This window comes from Sminthopsis crassicaudata, chromosome 2, assembly GCF_048593235.1.
Source record: "Sminthopsis crassicaudata isolate SCR6 chromosome 2, ASM4859323v1, whole genome shotgun sequence".
Classification (NCBI taxonomy): domain Eukaryota; kingdom Metazoa; phylum Chordata; class Mammalia; order Dasyuromorphia; family Dasyuridae; genus Sminthopsis; species Sminthopsis crassicaudata.
Genome location: NC_133618.1, coordinates 574305865 through 574325250, shown reverse-complemented (window position 1 = coordinate 574325250; position 19386 = coordinate 574305865). Strand labels below are relative to the sequence as shown.

The window sequence follows — 19386 nt, the reverse complement described above, 5'->3', positions numbered from 1 at the left end:
AAAGAAAAAAATCAAATTAAGTCTTGGCGATGAAATAAAATTATGCAAGGAAAGGTTTTTGTGATGTTTTCAATTTTGAAGGGAGGAGGTTTACTGATAACCTCTCTCAGCCTTCATTAGAAACCCTCTAGGGAATCTACAATATCTTGTAGAAGTCCCATTTCATTTTTTTGCATATTCCTAATTGTCAGAAAATTTTCTTTTTTTGACATCAAATCAAAATATTCTTCTTTTAGGCTTTTACCTACCTAATTCTGCCCTCTAAGTCAAATCTTTCTTCCACATGAGAGCCCTTTAAACCCCAACTGCAAGGCATTTTGCTATTATGGCTGTCCTCTCTCAAGGATTCTCCCAATTTTATCAATATCTTTTCTCAATATGTTTAATTTAAAGATGAATTCTATATTCCAGAAATGGTGTGACTAGTGAACAGTATGGGGAACTTTTGTCTCCTTTATTCTGGACATTACACTTTTCTTAATTTGGTGTCAGATCACATTATGACTGCCATATCTTAATCTGGACCCCTATGTGGTACCGGAAGGATTCCTCAAATCTCTTTCCAAACGAACTGCTTTCTAGCTGCTCTTTCGCTGATTTGTGCTACTGATACTGGTTTTTGAAATACAGGATAGGAATTTATATTTATTCCTCTCAAATTTTACTTAACTAAGATTAAGCCTAAAGTTGAAATATTTATAAAGCCTTTCATGTAACATATCAGTGACTCTCCTTATCATTTGATAAATAGGTAAGCATATTGTCTTCATTTTACATCCTTGACAAAAATGTAAAAAACAAAACAAAACAATACACCAGAGCCAAGCACAGAACCCTAGGATAGCCTATTAAAAATCTCTCCTATAGATCATTATACACTTCAACAACAATACTATATGATGATCAGTTCTGATGGATGTGGCCATTTTCAACAATGAATGAACCAAATCAGTTCCAATAGAGCAGTAATGAACTGAACCAGCTACACCCAGCGAAAGAACTCTGGGAGATGATTATGAACCACTACATAGAATTCCCAATCCCTCTAATTTTGACTGCCTGCATTTCTGATTTCCTTCACAGGCTAATTGTACACTGTTTCGAAGTCCAATTCTTTTGTACATCAAAATAACTGTTTGGACATGTAGACATATATTGCATTTAACTTACACTTTAACATATTTAACATGTATTGGTCAACCTTCCATCTGGGGGAAGGGGTGTTGGGAAGGAGGGGAAAAGTTGAAACAAAGGTTTTGCAATTGTCAATGCTGGAAAATTACCTATGCATAAATTTTTTGCAAAAATCAATTAAAAATGAAATAAAAATATCTCCTATGATATTCTAATGATTAGTTTTGGGGTTTCACAATTATCTAGTTCCAAATTATGTATCTCTATCATGTAAGGCCCACATTTCGCTAGTCCTACTCACTTGATAATTCTGGGTCCCTATTTCCTTATCTTAAAATTTTTCACATAAAGACCATTTAAAATTTAATTCTGCGTAATTATGATAAAATATGGTCCCTGAGAGATACCTCCCATTATTCCTTGCTGGGGTGAGTGAAACATTGCATATATTGTTTGTTAGATACTGTTGAAATGTTTAGTTTTGCTGAGCTGCCTCTTTCCTCTTTCTTTCTTAGAATGGCTTGCTGAGTAGAAAAGAAGGGAGGGACATATTTGCAAATAAAGGTGATATAAAAATAGAAGATGTTAATAAAAAAAATTTTAAATTTAAATATTTCACAGAATTTCATATTTGGAAAGGACTTAAGAAATCTTCTAATCAATTCATACCTGAAAAAAACATTCCCCCCTCCCTTTGCATTGACAAATTCAGCCTTTACTTAAAAGATTTCCAATAAGGAAAAAACCTACTTGCCAGGATTGTTGATTTATCTTCAGAGTGGTAGAGGAAAAAAAATTGTTAAATTTGAAATCAGCAGACACAGTTTCAACTTCCAATTTTGCCACTAGGTATATGATAACCAAACAAAGCACTTAATCCTTCTAAACCTGTTTACTTATCTATAAAATGGGGATATTTCACTAGTTCACTTATAGGGTTGATATAAAGATTAAATAACAAATACTTTGTAACTGGTAAATGCTATAAAAATATATATAATTCTTATCACAACCAGACCTTCTGAGACTGTTAGGTCACAGGACTTTTTTACTGTCAACATTCTCTTATTTAAGAAGAAAGCAATATCACAGGGGAAATATAATTGAACAGATGATCTAGTCTCACCACTTTCTCCCAGTGTCTGTTATATACGGAAGATCGCTATTACCCTGCTACCTCATCATTCCAATGTCTTACCATCTGCTCTCCTCCTTTAGGTCCAATAATCACTTAGTACACAAATGGGCTGTTCTGACAAATTATGCTACTGCTGCCTTCCAGGAGGTTAATGTTACCTGAAACACCAAAACTATTACCCTGATGCTTACTTAACTGAAACAGAGTAAGTTCCCTTGAAGCCATGTTCACAAATCAGTCAGAAAACATTTTTCCTGGTACATGTTTAAGCTTTGTTCAATACTCCTAGTTTGAGGAAAAAAATTTCCCCCCAACTTTATATCAGAGTTGTATTTACAGCATTTTTATCTGAGTTTATTAAAGGTTATCACAAAAGTAAAAAAAAAAAATGCCTCTTGCTATTGGATGCCTTCCTAATGCACAGGTTTCATTATACCCTTTCTCTTGCTCAAAAGCACTCATTAGCTTCCTATTGCTTCTAGGACACAATAATATAAGTGCCTCCACTTGTCACATAAGAATTCCCAGAGTCTTCCAACCTTATTTAACACCATTCCCCTTCACTTTCCTTGTCCTTCCCCAAAGAGGTGACTAGCTTTTCCATGATCTCATCCTGTAATGAATTTATGCATTATTTATAGGGAGGTTCCTATGCTTAAATGCTTCCATCAAGGCTCAGGAAGGGTGCTCTCTTCTCCTTGATACTTTTCCTGATCCTTTTATCTAAAAGGGATTACTTTCCCCTCAGATTTCCTCCAGAAGTTACCCTTAATTCCTATCCCATTCTACCTTTTATCACAACATACTCATGTGCATGTTGCTTTGCTTTTTTAGATTGTAAACTCTGTGAAAACTAGAACAATCCCCTTATATTTTTATATGCCCACTTTATATTCCAGTGTCTTGAATGGAGCGGGCACTGGTGTTTGTGGAACCACATCAGTCATTATGACCAAGAATATAAGGACACATGTATCTTTGTATATTAGGACAAAAAGTATTTTCAAGAAATATATATGTAGAATTTATATTCTATGATATTACAGGAAAAAACTCAATCACATGAACTTTTGAGGAATGAGTTATTTTATATAGTTGAATTTTCCCAACAGCTTAAGGTTTACTCCTTGAGAACCAGATTGTAAAAGGCAGCATGAATAAGTGAAAGAACTACTAAATTTAAAGATAGCTAATCTGGGTTCAAATCCCATCCTTGCTACCTGTGTGATCTTGGACAAGCCTTTCAAATTCTTTATCAATAAAAATTTGAGGGACGTGCTTGTTGGCTTGAACTAGCTGGCTTCCAAGAGTCCAGCTCTAAATTTATGATCCTAGATCCTGGAGTTGGGTTTTTTCATTATGACCATTAGTGACTTTATTGTGTTGAAATGGTGTTTTCCTTAGGTTTTGATAAAGCCAGCAGGGCTGTTTGCTACTATACTAAATGGGCCCAGACTACAGCTAGGTCCTGACTACTATAAAACAAGAAATCCCATGATGTGGTTATAAGAATTTGAATTTTCATGATTAAAACTTATATTTATGTAAAATATGACAACTTTCCTTAGTCCCATGGAAACATAAAGGGTGACTAATCAGGACCTAGCTCTCTTTTGTTCCTGTTTGCAACAGCTTTTCTCAAGGTCACACTAGTAATAAGCACCCAAACCCAAATATAAACCTAGGTGCTATAATGCCCAAGACACAGATCTGTATGTTATATGACATTGCTGTGGACTTAGAGAACATAAACAAGCTTGTTAGAACTTTGTACAGGGCTATCTGTGAGTAACGTCTCTGAGCATGCATGAATTTGCAGTTATATTTACTCAGATGTTTTTATCTATTTCCTGCCAGTCGGTCAGTCAATAAACATTTATTAAGAGATGACGTGCCAGGCACCGTGGACTTAAAGGGGTGAAAGACAGTTCCTGTCCTCAAGTAGTTCATAAGCTAACAGCAAAGACAAAGAAGCAGACTAATATGGGCAAGCGAGCTATAGACGGAATGAAAAGGAAATAATTAAAAGAGGAAAAGCAGAATAAGGGGAGTTCCTGTAGAAGGTAGGATTTTATCTGGGATGTGAAGGAAGCCGGGGAAGTCGGTAGACAGAGTTGAGGATGGGGAGACCATTCCATGCAAGGGGGACACTCAGAGAAAGTAGAGATCTCATATTTAATATGTATGGGAATGCCTGCCATCTAGGGGAGGGGGTGGAGGGAAGGAGGGGAAAAACTCGGAACAGAAGGGAGTACAAGGGATAATGTTGTTAAAAAAAAAAAAAAATTACCTATGCATATGTACTGTCAAAGAAAATGTTATAATTATAAAAATTAATAAAAAAATAAATAAATAAAACGAAAGTAGAGATCTCCCATCACTGAATCGAGAAAACTGGAAAGATTGGAGGGAGCTGGGTTATGAACAATAAATGGAATTTTGCTGGTTTTGAAGGCGACAGAAGCCAAGGGAGTTTACTGAGTGGAGAAGGGGGCAGCGAGTGTGTTTTTGGATGCATAGAAATGGGGAAGGGTCTTGAGGCAGGTAAGTGGAAAGGAGGTGGTGAGGGTCTGCACCAAAGAGTGTCAGCATCAAATGAGGAAAGGGATATCTTCCAGAGAAGCCTTCCCTATGTCTTGGTTCCCTAATGTTTCTCCCTAAAGGAGATGGTTAGAAAGTTCCATTCCAGTTCAATGATCTACACAGAGCAGAGACAGAAGAGACTTACTCTAAAGAGTTTATCTGACCAACTCCCTCATTTTAGAGATAAGACTAGATGCAGAAATGAAGTAACTTGCCTGAATGTCTCACATATAGAGTGGGAATAGGGACTAGATAAATGAGTCCAGACAGAAAAAGCAAAATGTTCATTATGGGTTGCTTTATATAAATACAGAATATGAAGTTGCATCCCTATCCCCTTGAGGGATAAGGGAATGGAGTTTAGCCATCATGGGCAATCAGCAATCCTGGAGGAGGGAACAAGGTAGGAGTGGGTGAGTGAAACAATGGTTGGCACCCAAGCCATGGTACAGAAAAGTAAACAGGACACTGTGCCAAAGGCCAAGGTCAGGAGGAGTTCGCCAAGTTAACAAGTATGGAAGCACAGCTAGCCAGAGATGTGGAAAAGGGGGAACCAAAAGGAGGCCTTGGGGGGAAGGGTTTGGAGGGAGGAAGGATGAAAAGGGAGAGTCCGGAGGTGTTGGCGAATGACTGTTGGCTTAAAGGGTACTTGTCCATTTATCGCAGTGTTAATCACCAATTCTTCTCAACACCACCATGAGTCCGGATACATAGGGAAGTGCCATGTTGGAGCCAGAAGATTCCATATGCAGAAGTTTGAACCTTGGCGCTACCACTGATTTCACTTAACCATTCTGGGCCTCAGTTTCCCCATGTAAAAAAAGAAAGGAATTGGACTTGGAAAACCTACTTCCTTCCATTGCAATGTAATTTTATATCTATAGTATCTATGATACTATGAAACCCTGGGTCTTGATCAGAAATGTGGTAAAGGGAAATTAGTGAGTTTTGTGATTCTTTTCATAGGAAAAAAACTGTTTTACTTGATATGTTGTTTTTGTATCACCTTTCCATGGGTCTTATTGAAAGATCCTTTTCTTTAGGGGAAAAAAAAAAAGAAAGGAAAAAAATATCAACTTTATCCTCTACAAATCCTATTTGTACCTTAATATTTTAAAACTCAATAGTAATATACTCCTGGAAAAGCAGCATGGCTTTGTGATGAGACCAGACCACTTTATCACATCTGAAGAATACTTAGGACAAATGGATGAAGTCCTCGGGCTTTTTGATTCCAAATATTTTACCTCATTTTATTTTCATGGATAGTAGGAAGGTTAAATATTATGCTCCATCTCTGCGTCTCAGTTTCCTCAGTATTAGAATGCTGAGAATGGGACCGGTTCTTAAGATGGGAGGAAGGGGGATAAGCACTTATTAAATGCCTACTGTATGTCAGGTTCTGTGGCAAAACAAATATGATCTCACAAGAGCCTCACAATAAAGCTTTGAGGTGTGTACTATTGTGATCTGTAATTTGGGGTTTAGGAAACAGGCAGAGAGAGGTTCTGAGACTGGGTTTGAACTCAGATATTCCCAAATACAGACCTAGCATTAGACCTCTGAGGATTTGTAAGAGATCTCAAAGTAAGCTCTCTCCTCCTTTGATTCTATAGTGCTCACAGTCTTTAAAAAAAAAAAAAAAAAAAAAAAAAAAAAAAAAAAAGTAGACTTATGTGTGCACAAACACTGGTCTAAGAGGAAAATATAAGGTCCCATCAGATGAGCCGAAGACACTATTTACTAGTCGTTTCTTTCTCATTCCTGCCAGAATATCCTTCTAGTTCTGAAAGACAAGGTTCAGGAACTATGACTATACCCTTTTTAAACTTTCAAAATCAAACATTATTTTAGCTTACCTTGAACTGACTGAATGACTGACTGACTGACTAAATGAATGAATGAATGAATGAATGGAGATCAGAATGCTTGCCAGACAGGGATGGTCAGTCAGGGCTTGTCTTCCCACTCCTCTCAGAGGTCTCATTGTCTCTCACCATTACCAATGTCCCTGAAGAGTGGTTCTGTGGTTGGCTACTTATTGGGCTTCTTTAATGTACTAGAAGATGATGGTAGGTGCTAGTTAAATAAAGAGAAGTAGCAAGGTATAATGGGGGGGGGGGGAGGACCATATTCATGCCATTGGCTTTCCAGTCATTAAGCTCTTAGGAAAACATCACTTCTCATTTTGGGGGGGTTGAGTTTTTCATCTGTAAAATGAAGGGGCTGATGAATTTTAGGGAACTTTCCAGTTTAAACATTCTGTGGTGCTTGAAAAAGTTTGATCATTGCCCTCATCTGGTAGGCATCTAACCTCTTCATTGAATTCCCCCTTGCATTTGGAGAGGAAAAAATAAAGAGGAGGCCATAATGGTTAACTGGCAGGTAACATTTACTTCATTTTAATGACAAAGATCTGTTCTTAAATATAGTGAATCTGAAAAATAGCAACTCTAAGGTCTTCATCTCATTTCAGACAGATTTGTGTTTTGGCTAGAATCTGCCGGGATGTCTTATTCTACCATTTGCTACCCTCTCCTACCTCTCACCACTGCTGCTGCAGAGGACCAGCCAATTATTTGGCATTTGTTGCAGTTCCTTCTCAGTATCTTAGAATTGTGGGGGGAGGTCTCTGGGCCCTGTGACCATTCATCTGAGGTTTGGCCACTTTCTCTCCCATTCTTTTCCTTCTCCAATCTAAATAGCTGTCTTTGGGAACATTCTAAGGATATTTTCTAAATCTTTAATATAAAGAGTCCTAATTTTCCCAAAGATAACTGCTACTTAAAATTTTTAAAGCAATTCTAGCAATCTGTCTTTTAAAAAACTGGTTGTAAGGAGTATCATCCCTAGGGTTTCATCTTTTCCTAAAAACTCTTCCCTGTGGCTAGGTTGAAAAAAAAAAATCACACTAAACCAGTAAGATTTCAAAGTACATACTTTCAATCGTGGGAAAAATAAATGGCATTACTGTTTTGTAATGCTTTGACTAGACATGATTTATATAGCCTTTCACTTTTCACTGAAAACCACATACTAGAGCATTCCACTTCTCCAAGTTGGAGACCTTACTTAAGTCAGCTGTATTCTACCTCCCCCCTTCACCCTGCAGGCAGTCAAAATGTCTCACAACAGTCTCTGCATCTCCAGCTCCATAGTCACTCCCCAAATCCAAGCTTTCATGACCTCATGTTTGGATTACTGCCTGGCCTGATCAAGTCACTCCACCTTTATAACTTCTAGTTTCTTCATCTGCAAAGTGAAGGCATTGCACTAACTGGTCTTTGACTGTCCAGCCTTGCTTTCTCTTACTTCCCAATGTCCAACTTCAATTCTGGCCATGATGTTCTCCACTCTGTCTTAAACAAGCCAGGCTCACACCCATCCCATTATCTTCGCTCATGTCCTCCTACCTTGGGTTCCTTTCCCATCTCTCATGTTCTGATCCAAATCCCATCTTCTAACATCCATCAACTTCCAAGTCAGAAGTCTTGACTGGCCCCTTATTATTGCCTCGGAGATAAAGTAGAAACTCCTAAAGAAGGTTGAAAGTCTTCTACAAGCTGGCTTCTTCCTGATTCCCTTTTAGTATCATTCCAGATTGTTGCTCTTCTCATATTCCAAATCAAACTGGCCTACTAGTTAACCCCCCCATAGGAGATGGTCTTACCTCTCATTTCTGTGTCTGTGCATAAATTATACTCCACATTTGAAATATTCTCCCCCTTCCTCACTTTTACCTCATAACTTCCTCTTTAGTTCAAGTGACACCTCCTATACAAAACCTTTCCAAATCTCCCAAGTTCTAGCAATCTCTCTCGAAACTACTTTGTAAGTAGTTTGTCTATATATTGTTTGTTTTCTATAGGTTTGTGACCATAGACAACTCATTTAATCTCTCTCAGCCTCAAATAATAATAGCACCTATCTCACAGAATTGTTACAAAAAAAGGTCAAACAAGATAATAGCATCCGTAAAGTGCTTTGCAAACTTTAGAGCATTATAAAGGGTGTCCTCAAAGCCTTAGCACAATTTTCAGGGTATACCCTTTACAATGCTCTGTACAGTACATATGTAAAGTTTGCAAAACGCTATAATCTCTCGTTTGATCTTTACTTACAATAATTCTATGATATGCTATTGCTATTTAGGCCATTAAATCTTAAAACTGGGCTTAGAGTCTTGGTTATTATTATTAGTAGTATTAAAAACCATTTGAGGTCAATAACTGTGCCCTGAATACTTTTTGACACATTTCCCTCATCCTCTCAGCTGGTAATTCAGTGTGCTTCTTAATGTTTCTTTTATTATATTTATTTGTGGATATTTGTGTCCAGTCTAATAGAATATAAAATCCTCAAGAGCAAGAACTAGTCGAGGGTTGGGAGTGGGAGAGGGGGCATTGGTAGCCCTAGCATCTAATTTAAAGATAGTAGGCACTTAATAAATGTTTGTTGAGTATTTCCCTTACTTCTGATAACATCTCACTGTATGTTTCACATGACTGAGTTGGAACATAAAGCAGATGAATCAAGGTCTTCAGTCTGGAGAAGCAGGATGTTCTCATTTAGTTTTCAGTGAAAAGCAAAAGACTAAATAAATCATCTTTAGTTATAGCATTAAAAAGCAATAATGACACTTATTTTTCCCATGAATAATGGTAGACATTTTAATTACTCAACACAACGCATAAAGAACATTTGTTTGAGAACACTGATAAAATCAACTTGTGAAGAAAAAGAGAACATCAAATGTAAATGTTTAAGGAGACAATCTACTCCTTCATGAAGATAGGAGGAGGTCCACAGGTGCTATACACCATATGTTTACAGATTCTTCAATGTACCGATCATTTGTACTGTTATTTTTCCTCATTAAAAATATACTACTTAGTATATGAAGTGACTGGGGAGAGGAAGGGACAGCTACTAAGTAAAACTTTTTTGATATAATAAAACATTAAAAATTATTTTTAAAAAGTGTTTGAAGAGACAGTTGAGAGAGAATTCTCTCTCAGAGAAAAAAAATTCTTGACTAAAAGTGGTAATGGCTAAAAGGCTCTGTTGTCCATCAGCCCTTTTATGAATGACTGTTTTCAGCATTTGGAAAATAGCTGAAAAAATAAAAATGAAGTAACTGTTAGAGGGTTATGGGACAATTATTTATAAGTTGATGATTACATCTGAAAGAAAGGAGGGCTTTTTGAGTTTTATAAGATCTGATTTGAGAAAATGATAAAAACAGAAGATAGAAATCAGTAAACTAGCATGTATTAAAGCATCAATTATGTGCTAAGTGCCATGAAGGAAAAGGTGTCAAAATATGAGGACAGACTGAAGGTGGACCAGATGAGAAATAGAAAGATTAGAGGGAGAGGTGAAGCCATGTTTGTATAAACATACATACATATACACACACAATGGATTGTCAATAAATACTTGTTAATATGCTTGGGGATATGATTCTCCATAACTATCTAGAAAATAATCTAGAATTAATAAAATCTTTAGATCTCCAGTGTAAACAAAAAAAATAGAGCAAAAGATGCAGAGGATTCCAGGAAATTAAACATAACCAGCCAATTTAACAACCAGAAACATACACCCTTTGGCAGGTGTTATGTGAGACAATTTAAGTCCCAGTAGCCCCAAAGCTGAGAACATGGGAGAAAAAAAAATATAATGGAGAAAAAATAAAGCTGATAAAGATAAAGATCCAATGAGAAGAGGGGACAGAAAAACACAGGACTAAAGAAATCGGATCTTAAAGCAGTGCAAGCTTTGGTGTCCAATGGTCCAAATCTAATCTTGGGAACCCCTGAGCGAAGTTGTTCTCCATGTTAGGCACCTACTTATTGAGGAGACTTACTTACCTACTTACTTTCCAGGCTCCTTTACCCAGAAACCTCCTTGACCAGCTTATAAATTTGTTCTATTCTATTAGAATTTAGAATATTAAGAATTCTAGCCATCTTGAAATTAAGGAATTGCATCTTTAAAAGCTACTGAAATTAAAATACTCCTGAATAAGAGATACTTAGTATGATCCACAATGTCCTCCTACCCATTTAAAAGGAAAGAAACAAATGGCCATTATTAAATCCCAGATAATCTGTTCATGAGGAGTAGAGGTGATCTGAAGTCTGTGGAATTTTTTTTTTATTCATAATTGTATTTTGACATACAAAGCTTTCCTTTATAGTCTTGTTTATTTTTTATGTATTAAAATATCATTTTGAGAAGGGATCTACAGGATTCACAAAACTGTCCAAGGAGTTTATGACAAAAAATGTTAAGGAGCCTTTTTGTAGAATCTATGTAGTTAAGGACCTCTATAATCTGGCCCTACCTAATCTTCCTTTCTAGTTTTATTAATTGTGTGGCTCCAGCTAAAGCAGAATACTCAATGTTCAAAATAATGCTCTTGGCCTGTTCTGGTCCAACTTGGCTCTGCCCACCTTTTGGGCTGCCCCTTTCCATGAAACTTTCAGACACTAAGTCTCTTCTAAACACTGATAACCCTTCTTTGTATTTGTTAAAGGAACACTTATCACATCCTGGCATCTACCTCTCCTCTCACAGACTGAAAGCTCCAGAGATTAGGGATGAGTTCCTGATGACTTTTATAGCCCTTTCTACATCCAATGTAGGGGTTTTTTTGCACAAAGTACTCAAACATGGACAGCAAGGAAAAAGGTCAGTTTCATCTCATTTGTTGTGGGACATTCAATACAAGCACAGAATATTAGTACTCGGAGATCATCCTGTCCAACTGTCTCATTTTACAAATAAGGAAACTGAGGCAAAGGGTGAAATTAGTTTTTAAGCCATAGAGTGAGTGAATGCCTGGGCTCCTGACTCCCAGGGCAATGCTCTTCCCACTACACTCCACATTTCTGTACAGAGGCTAGTAGGTGGGGGTAAGGGAGAAGCCTGCAAACAGATTCTGTGAAAGTGCTACCATTTACCATCACTTAAAGCTAATTAGTAGCTGCAGTACACCACTCCACCCTTAGCAGTTACATATGCTGCTGGTTTTACTTACCAATTAAGCCAGATTACGTCACAGATTACACACAGTGCGACTAGCCACTCATAATTAGGCAGACCAGCCCTAACACAGTGAATGTGAGTAAACATAAGGTACCAGAGGGGGTTTTTATCATGAACTCACTGGATTATATCAAGATTAAATAAGCACAAATCTGAAGGAGCAGACATCTCTCAGAGTGCCATACTATGTAATAGTCTCACTAGTTATATAGATCTAGTCTTTAAAATTACAAACCGCCTGTTATCACCTACTACTTGTCTCTTGGGGAAGCTTAGTGGCCCCATTGGACAAGAGCACTGGCCTGGAGTCGGGAAGATTCATCTTCCTGAGTTCAAATCTGCCCTTATACAACTTACTAGGTATTTGAACATGGGCAATTCATTTCACTCTATTTGCCTTAGTTTCTTCATCAGCAAATGAGCAAATTATACAATTATTAGTTATGTTATACTAGTATCTTTGCTAAAAAACCCAAATGAGGGTATAAAAAGTTGGACAAGACTGAGCAAACTTGTCTCTGAAAGCTGTGAAACCCAATGTAAAGAGGGAAGCTCCCTGGTCTGAGCAAGTAAGAGATATACTAGAGAAGGAGAGATTTAAGATAAAATCTCATTCAAGTCACATGGCACTAATACCAAGAAACAGTCAAATGAACTTTCTGTGGTGAAATCAACAAACACTCATTTTTTAGATTTCTAAACAGCATGCTATTTTCTAGAGAATTATTAAATGAGCTCTTTCATCATTAAATCAACACTTGGAAAATGAAAATCATTTTGGTTTTCTACAAATATGATTTCAACCTGGCAAACTTTAGTAGATCCATAGTTTGGGAGCTAGAAGGTTACAATACAGATCACCTAGGCACCCCTCCAAGCCCAATCCACCTACACCAGCATAGGTGCTCCTCCTTACCTACTTGTTGGCTCTAGGTCTGGAATCCATTCCCTCTGCATCTTTGCCTCTTATTTCCCTGACTTCATTCAAGGCTCAGCTCAAAAGCCACCTTTTGCAGGCTCTCCCTACTCCCTAACCCCAGGCACTAGTGTCTTCCCCTCTGAAATTACCTCCATAGATCTGCATAGATTTTATACATACCTAGTTATTTCTATTTCTTCTTTCTCACTGGAATGTGAGCTCTTCAAAGGAAGAGATGGATAGTTTGTATGTATGTTTTTGTTTTTTTTGTATCCCCAATGTACTTAGCTCAATTCCTAGCACTTAGTAAATGCTTTAATGAATGCTTGTTGATTGTTTGGTTCTATAAAAAATGAAGAAAGTTTATCAAACTGATTTGAAAAATATATAAATTTTTCATTTCTGACAAGAGTCCCATGATCATCTATGACAATTTAGTAGGAAAAAGAGTATTAGAGGGCAGCTAGATGGCATAGTCGATTGAGAACTAGCTGTGTGACCCCGGATAAATCACACAATCCCAAATGCCTCACCAAAAAGAAAGTAGGAGAATATTTGGAAGACTAAGATATAATATGGAATAATTCAAAGTTCATCTAAAATAAAGCAAACCTAGTTTATTCTTTGCCATGCTCTCCCCTCAAGTAAAGGTTTATCATGCTCAATTCAAACACTTTCAAAGGTTATTAAAGAGCACATCAATGTGCTCTTTTACTGTGTCATATCAGGTTATTGTTCTGAAATCATTTTTTAAAGTTGTATTGATGCCTTTTGCTTTTTAAAACCCCAGATATTTCCCAGCACTTTTATATCATTAGAATTTTCCTGGTGACATAGAAAAACAGGTAAGGAAACTTGAGGATTCAAATTGTCCTGTCTTTACTATCTGATATTGTGTACCCATAGACCCCCATCTCCCTAGTATGTGACTTAGAGGTATGGTTTTTTTCCATCTCTTCTCTGGATAATTAGTTGGAAATCTTTTAGTGATAAAATTTGTTTCAATAAAATGCATACAAACTTTGGACACTGACACCTGTCTTCTAGTGGAATACAGCCATCTCAATTCAGTCTTAATAGAGAAACTGGCATCTAAGATGAGACTTGAAATTCAGAAGCAGAGATGAGGAGAAAGTGAATTATAAACCCTGCGAATACATGGAGGTGGGTGATGGAATGTCAAATTTGGCTACAACATGAAGGGAGTCATGTATAAAAAGTCTTGGAAGGTAGTTGGAGCCAGATTGTGTGGGTGGCCTTAAATGCCAGGAGGAGAAGTCTGTATTTTAAACTAGGTAATAGAAATCCACTGAAGTTTGAACAGGCAAGTGACATAGTAATATGTGTGAAATGAAAAATCATTTTGCTTGCTATAAAGCTGAACGGGAAAAGAGAAACACTAGATTAAAAAAAAAAATTGAGAGGCTATTTTTTAGTAGTCCATAAGAGGGGTGATTAGAACCTGTATGAGTAAATGTAGTAATTGTGTAGGAGTTGTGTGAATGGAGACGGGGGTACAGGATTGAGGGAGATTTAGTTTGGATTAAAATCAGCAGGATTTAGCAAAAAATTGGATGTGAAGGGTAAACTCTGAGATTTAAGACCTAAGTAACTCAGGCTGGTAGTATCATCAATAGTTGGAAGAATGATTTAGGGGGAAAGATTAAAAGATCAGTTTGGGAAATATTGAGTTTACACTGATGAGGGAAGATCTTTTGAAGGCCCAAGACTGGAAATCATGGAAGAATTTGGACGGAATATATGGAAATACATGGTATCTGAGGAGAGTTGATATTAAAACTTGGATGGGGATCAGATGGGATCTCCAAAGTAGACTGTCCCAGTGGGTTTGTATCCCAAAGAAATGATTTTAAAAAGGGAAAAGGACCCACATGTGCAAAAATTATCATAGTAGCTCTTTTTATAGTGGCAAAGAACTTGAAATTAAATAAATGTTCATCAGTTGGGGAATGGCTGAATAAATTATAATATGTATGTATGTATGTATGTATTTGTAATGGAATATTATTGTTCTATACGAAATGATGAGCAGGATAATTTCAGAAAAGCCTGGGAAAGACTTAGATAAATTGAAGCTGAGTAAAGTGAGCAGAACCAAGGGAACATTGTACACGAAAACAAGATGATGTGACGATCAACTTTAATGGAAATGGCTCTTTTCAACAAAGAGGTGATTCACAGCAATTTCAATAGGCTTGGGAGGGAAAGTGCCACCTGCACCTGAGAGAAAACTATGGAGAGTGAATGTGGATCAAAGCATAGTATTTTCACTTTTTGTTTTTTTTTCTCTCTCACCTTTTTTCCCCTTTTGATCTGATTTTTTCTGTGCTACATGATGAATGTAGAAATATGTTTAGAAGAAATGCACATGTTTTACTGATATTGGATTATATGCTGTCTTTGGGAAGGAGGAAGGAAGGGAGGAAATTATTATTGTTTTTGTTTTAAGGCATTTCGGGTTAAGTGAGTTGCCCAGGATCACACAGCTAGAAAGTGTAAAGTGTCTATTTTGAACTCAAGGCTAGTGCTCTATCCACTGTAGCATCTAGCTGCTTCCTTCCCTCCCCCCAATTAAATTTTTTATTCCAACCTGTGATATATTGAAACTTGTGATGGGGAAAATCAAAAACAGAAAAACAAATTAAATGGGAATTTTGGGGAGTTTTGCAGAAACCAAGCATGACAGAAAATGTTTAGAAATTCAGAAATGCATAAAATATATGCACAGTATAGTGTAATATCAACATATTTTATCTCTTAATACAATAATAATTCCATTTATGTGGATTTTCCATATTGGAGGCAATATTCCCCTAACACACAATATAATAGAAGATATAACTGTTCTTTTTTTAAGTGTTTAGCAATCAGAGGAGAAGCTTGATGATGAAAGAATACCTTGAGAGGAAAATAGTCCAAGAGATTTTGTTTTTTACTGAGGCAATTGGGATTAAGTAACTTGCTCAGGGTCACACAGCTAGGGAAGTGTTAAGTGTCTGAGGCCAGATTTGAGCTTAAGTCCTCCTGACTTCAGGGCTGGTGCTCTATCCACTGAACTAACTACCTAGCTGCCCTGATTTTTTTTTTTTTTTTTTTTTTTTTTAAGGATAAGGGAATGCTGAGCATGTTTGTAGGTAGCAGGGAGGGAGTTAATAGTAAGGGAAAGAGTGAAATTTGAACAAGAGAAAATGACTGATGTAGAAAAGCTCATAAGGCATAAATAAAAGAAGGGAATTAAGAGAGAAAGTAAAAGGGCTAGATTCACAGAGAAGGAAGCTCACCTCATCCCACGACACAAAAGAAGGGTAAAAGAGGGGACAATTGAAGATTAAGCTTCCTAATCAGCCTCTCCATCTCCAGTCATTTCCTTCAGTAATCTTTTCATCTTCCTTAAGCATGGATCAGAACACTTCACTCATCAGCTCAAAAATCATTAATTGCTTTCTTACTACAGTCCAAACTGCTTAGTCTGTCATTCAAGGCTTTCCATGGTCTGTTACCATGTTACCTTTCTAACCTTAACTTCAGTAACATTAGCCTTAATTCTGTGGTACACACTTTCTTGCTAAAGCTCTTCCCTGTAACTGGAATGGTTTTCCACCTCTGCACTCCAGCCCTATTGCATTTCTGCAGATCTTTTAAGGATACCATCTACTGCTTTATTTAAACCTTAGACATATGCCTTAGGAGTATGGAAGATGCTGTCCAACAGTGACTGTAAGCAACTTCATTTTCACGGGTCCCAAATCATAGAATCATAGAGTTAGAGCTGGAAAGGACTTAATTCATTTAGTTCACCCCCCTCTTTTTGCCATTGAAGAGACAAACTCCCAGTGAGTGTTTTTGACACTCTATTTTATGTGGCAGTCTTAAGAGGCAAAACTCAAATTTAAACTCTTCTTTATTCTAAATTCAGTGCTCTTTCCCATGCTATGATACCTCTCCCATGATCCTTGTCTTAGAATCCATACTTTATTTCAATAAATCATGAATCTGCGATTTTATTGGCAAGGGTGCACCCTCCACCAATGATCACTGGAAATCTATGTAGTTTCACTAATTTAATGCCATAGTTAGCAAAACTACCAAACGATCATTTTATAATGTTAGGAAAAAAGAAAACAAAATTCATCTGAAAGAACAAAAGGTCAAGAGTATCAAAGCAATCAATTGGGAAAAAATGAAGATGGCATAACAGTACCAGATCTCAAACTTGACTCCAAAATGGTAATCTTCAAAACTATCTGGTATTCATTTTTTAAAAAGTGTGATTGCAATAGTCAATGATTACTGTAATCTAGAGTTTGATATTAAAAAAAAAAAAAGACTAGCTTCTGGGATAAGAAATCACTACTTGATAAAAGTTGCTGGGAAACTAGAAAATAGCATGGCAGAAACTAGACACTGACCAACACCTAACACCTTCTAACAAGAAAAGGTGGAAATGGATTCATGATTTAGACATAAAGGGTGATAAGCACAGGAGAACAAGGGATAGTCTACCTCTCAGATCTGTGGAGAAGGAAGGAATTTATAGCCAAAAAAGAATTAGAGAACATTATAAAATGCAAAATGGATACTTTTGTCTATGTTAAGTTAAAAAGGTTTTGTACAAACAAAACCAATGCAGCCACATTTAGAAGAGAAGCAGAAAGCAGAAAGACAAATTTTATACCCAGTTTCTGATAAAGGTCTCATTTCTAAAATATATAGAGAATTGACTCAGAGTTATACGAATACAAGCCACTCCCCAATTGATAAATGGTCAAATGATATGATTTTCAGATGAAGAAATTCTCTTTTTTCCCCTCTTTCTCCCCTCCTCTAGATAGCAAATAATCCACTATAGATTAAACATATTCGTATAGTCATCATGCTGCACAAGAAAAAATCAGATCAAAAAGGGAAAAACATAATTCTCTCTCTCAACGCAGATAGAGAAAAATTTGAAACTGAGGTTTTGCAAAGGTGAATGTTGAAAACTATTTGCATATATTTGGAAAAATAAAAAGCAAGTAAAAAATTAAAAAGAGTGACTGATTAATAGATTAAGTATCCAATAAATAAATGACCACAATATCATAGTGTTTGACACAATCAAAGAACCAAGCTACTGGAACAAGAGCTTATTATTTCCCAATGTAATGGTCCTCTTTGACAACAAAAGTAAAACAACATTTGACAAAAACTGTTGGGAAATCTGGCAGAAATTAGACACAGAACAACATCTCAAATCACATACCAAGATAAACTCAAAAGGAATATATGATTTAGATGGAAAGGACAGTATCAAAAGCAAATTATGGGAACATGGAAAAAATTATTTGTCAGATCTCTGAATAAGGGAAGAGTTCAAAACCAAATAAGAGACAGAAAGGATCATGGGAGGCAAGATGAATTTTTATTACATTAAATTAAAAAGTGCCTGCATAAACAAAACCAATACAGTGAAAATTAAAAGGAAAACGGGAAACTTGGCAGAAAGGGGAGAAATTTTATAGAAAGTTTCTCTCATAAAGTTCTCATTTCTCAAATACACAAGGGATTGCAGACAACTTATAAAAAATCAAGAGCCATTTCCCCAATCGATAAATGGCTAAAGAATTGAACAAACTATTTTCAGAAGAAGAAATCAAAGCTATAAAAATAATATGAAAATGTTCTAAAACTTTATTTTAAAGTACAAATTAAAACAATCTTGAGATACCATCTCATATCCATCAGATATGCCAGAAAAGGAAAATAACAAATGCTGGAGGGGGTGTAGAAAAACTTGAGACACTCATACATTGCTGTTGATAGAATAGTGACTTGATCCAACCATTTTGGAGAACTTGGAATTATGCCCAAAGGGCTATAAAACAGACCTAATAGTCTGTTACCCCAAAAAATTAATATAAAAGGAAAAGGACAAATGTGTATAAAAGTATCTATTGCAGCTCTTTTTGTGGTGGCAAAGAATTGAAAACTGATGAGATACCCATTATTTGGTAAACATCTAAACAAGTTGTTGTATATGGTTGTGATGACTACTATTTTGTTAAAAGAAATGACAAGGGAGTTAATTTCAGAAAAATTTGGGAAGATTTATGGGAATTGATACAAAATGAAGTGAGCAAAAGTAGAACAACGAATAAATAACTGCAATATTAAATCAACTATGAAAGAATTAGTTGTTCCTCCACAATTCTGTTCTTCATCTCAGAAAAACAATGGACCCAAGTGCAGATTGTAGCAATTTTAAAAAAATTTTTCTTGCATCTGTCCTCCCTCAATATGGATTAAGTGAAAATATTTTTCATGATTCCATATATACATGTATCTTTTCAATGAGTAGAGGAGGCTGTGGAGAGAGAAAGAAAATTTGGGACTGAAAATAAAAAATAAAAATACCATACGATGATGATAATAATAATAATAATAATAATAATAATAATAATAATAATAATAATAATAAAAGAAACACAGATTGTATCAATTGCTTTGGATGAAGGGGGAAAATGACTTTCCTTGTTAAATGACTGATCTAAAAGCCTCT

The 19386-nt window shown here is 36.2% G+C and overlaps 1 protein-coding gene across 2 annotated transcripts in view; it reads right to left on the bottom strand.

The window, feature by feature from the left end:
* BNC1 (basonuclin zinc finger protein 1) overlaps positions 1 to 19386 on the bottom strand; it is a 163322-nt gene that overhangs the window by 44949 nt on the left and 98987 nt on the right. The window lies entirely within an intron of this gene.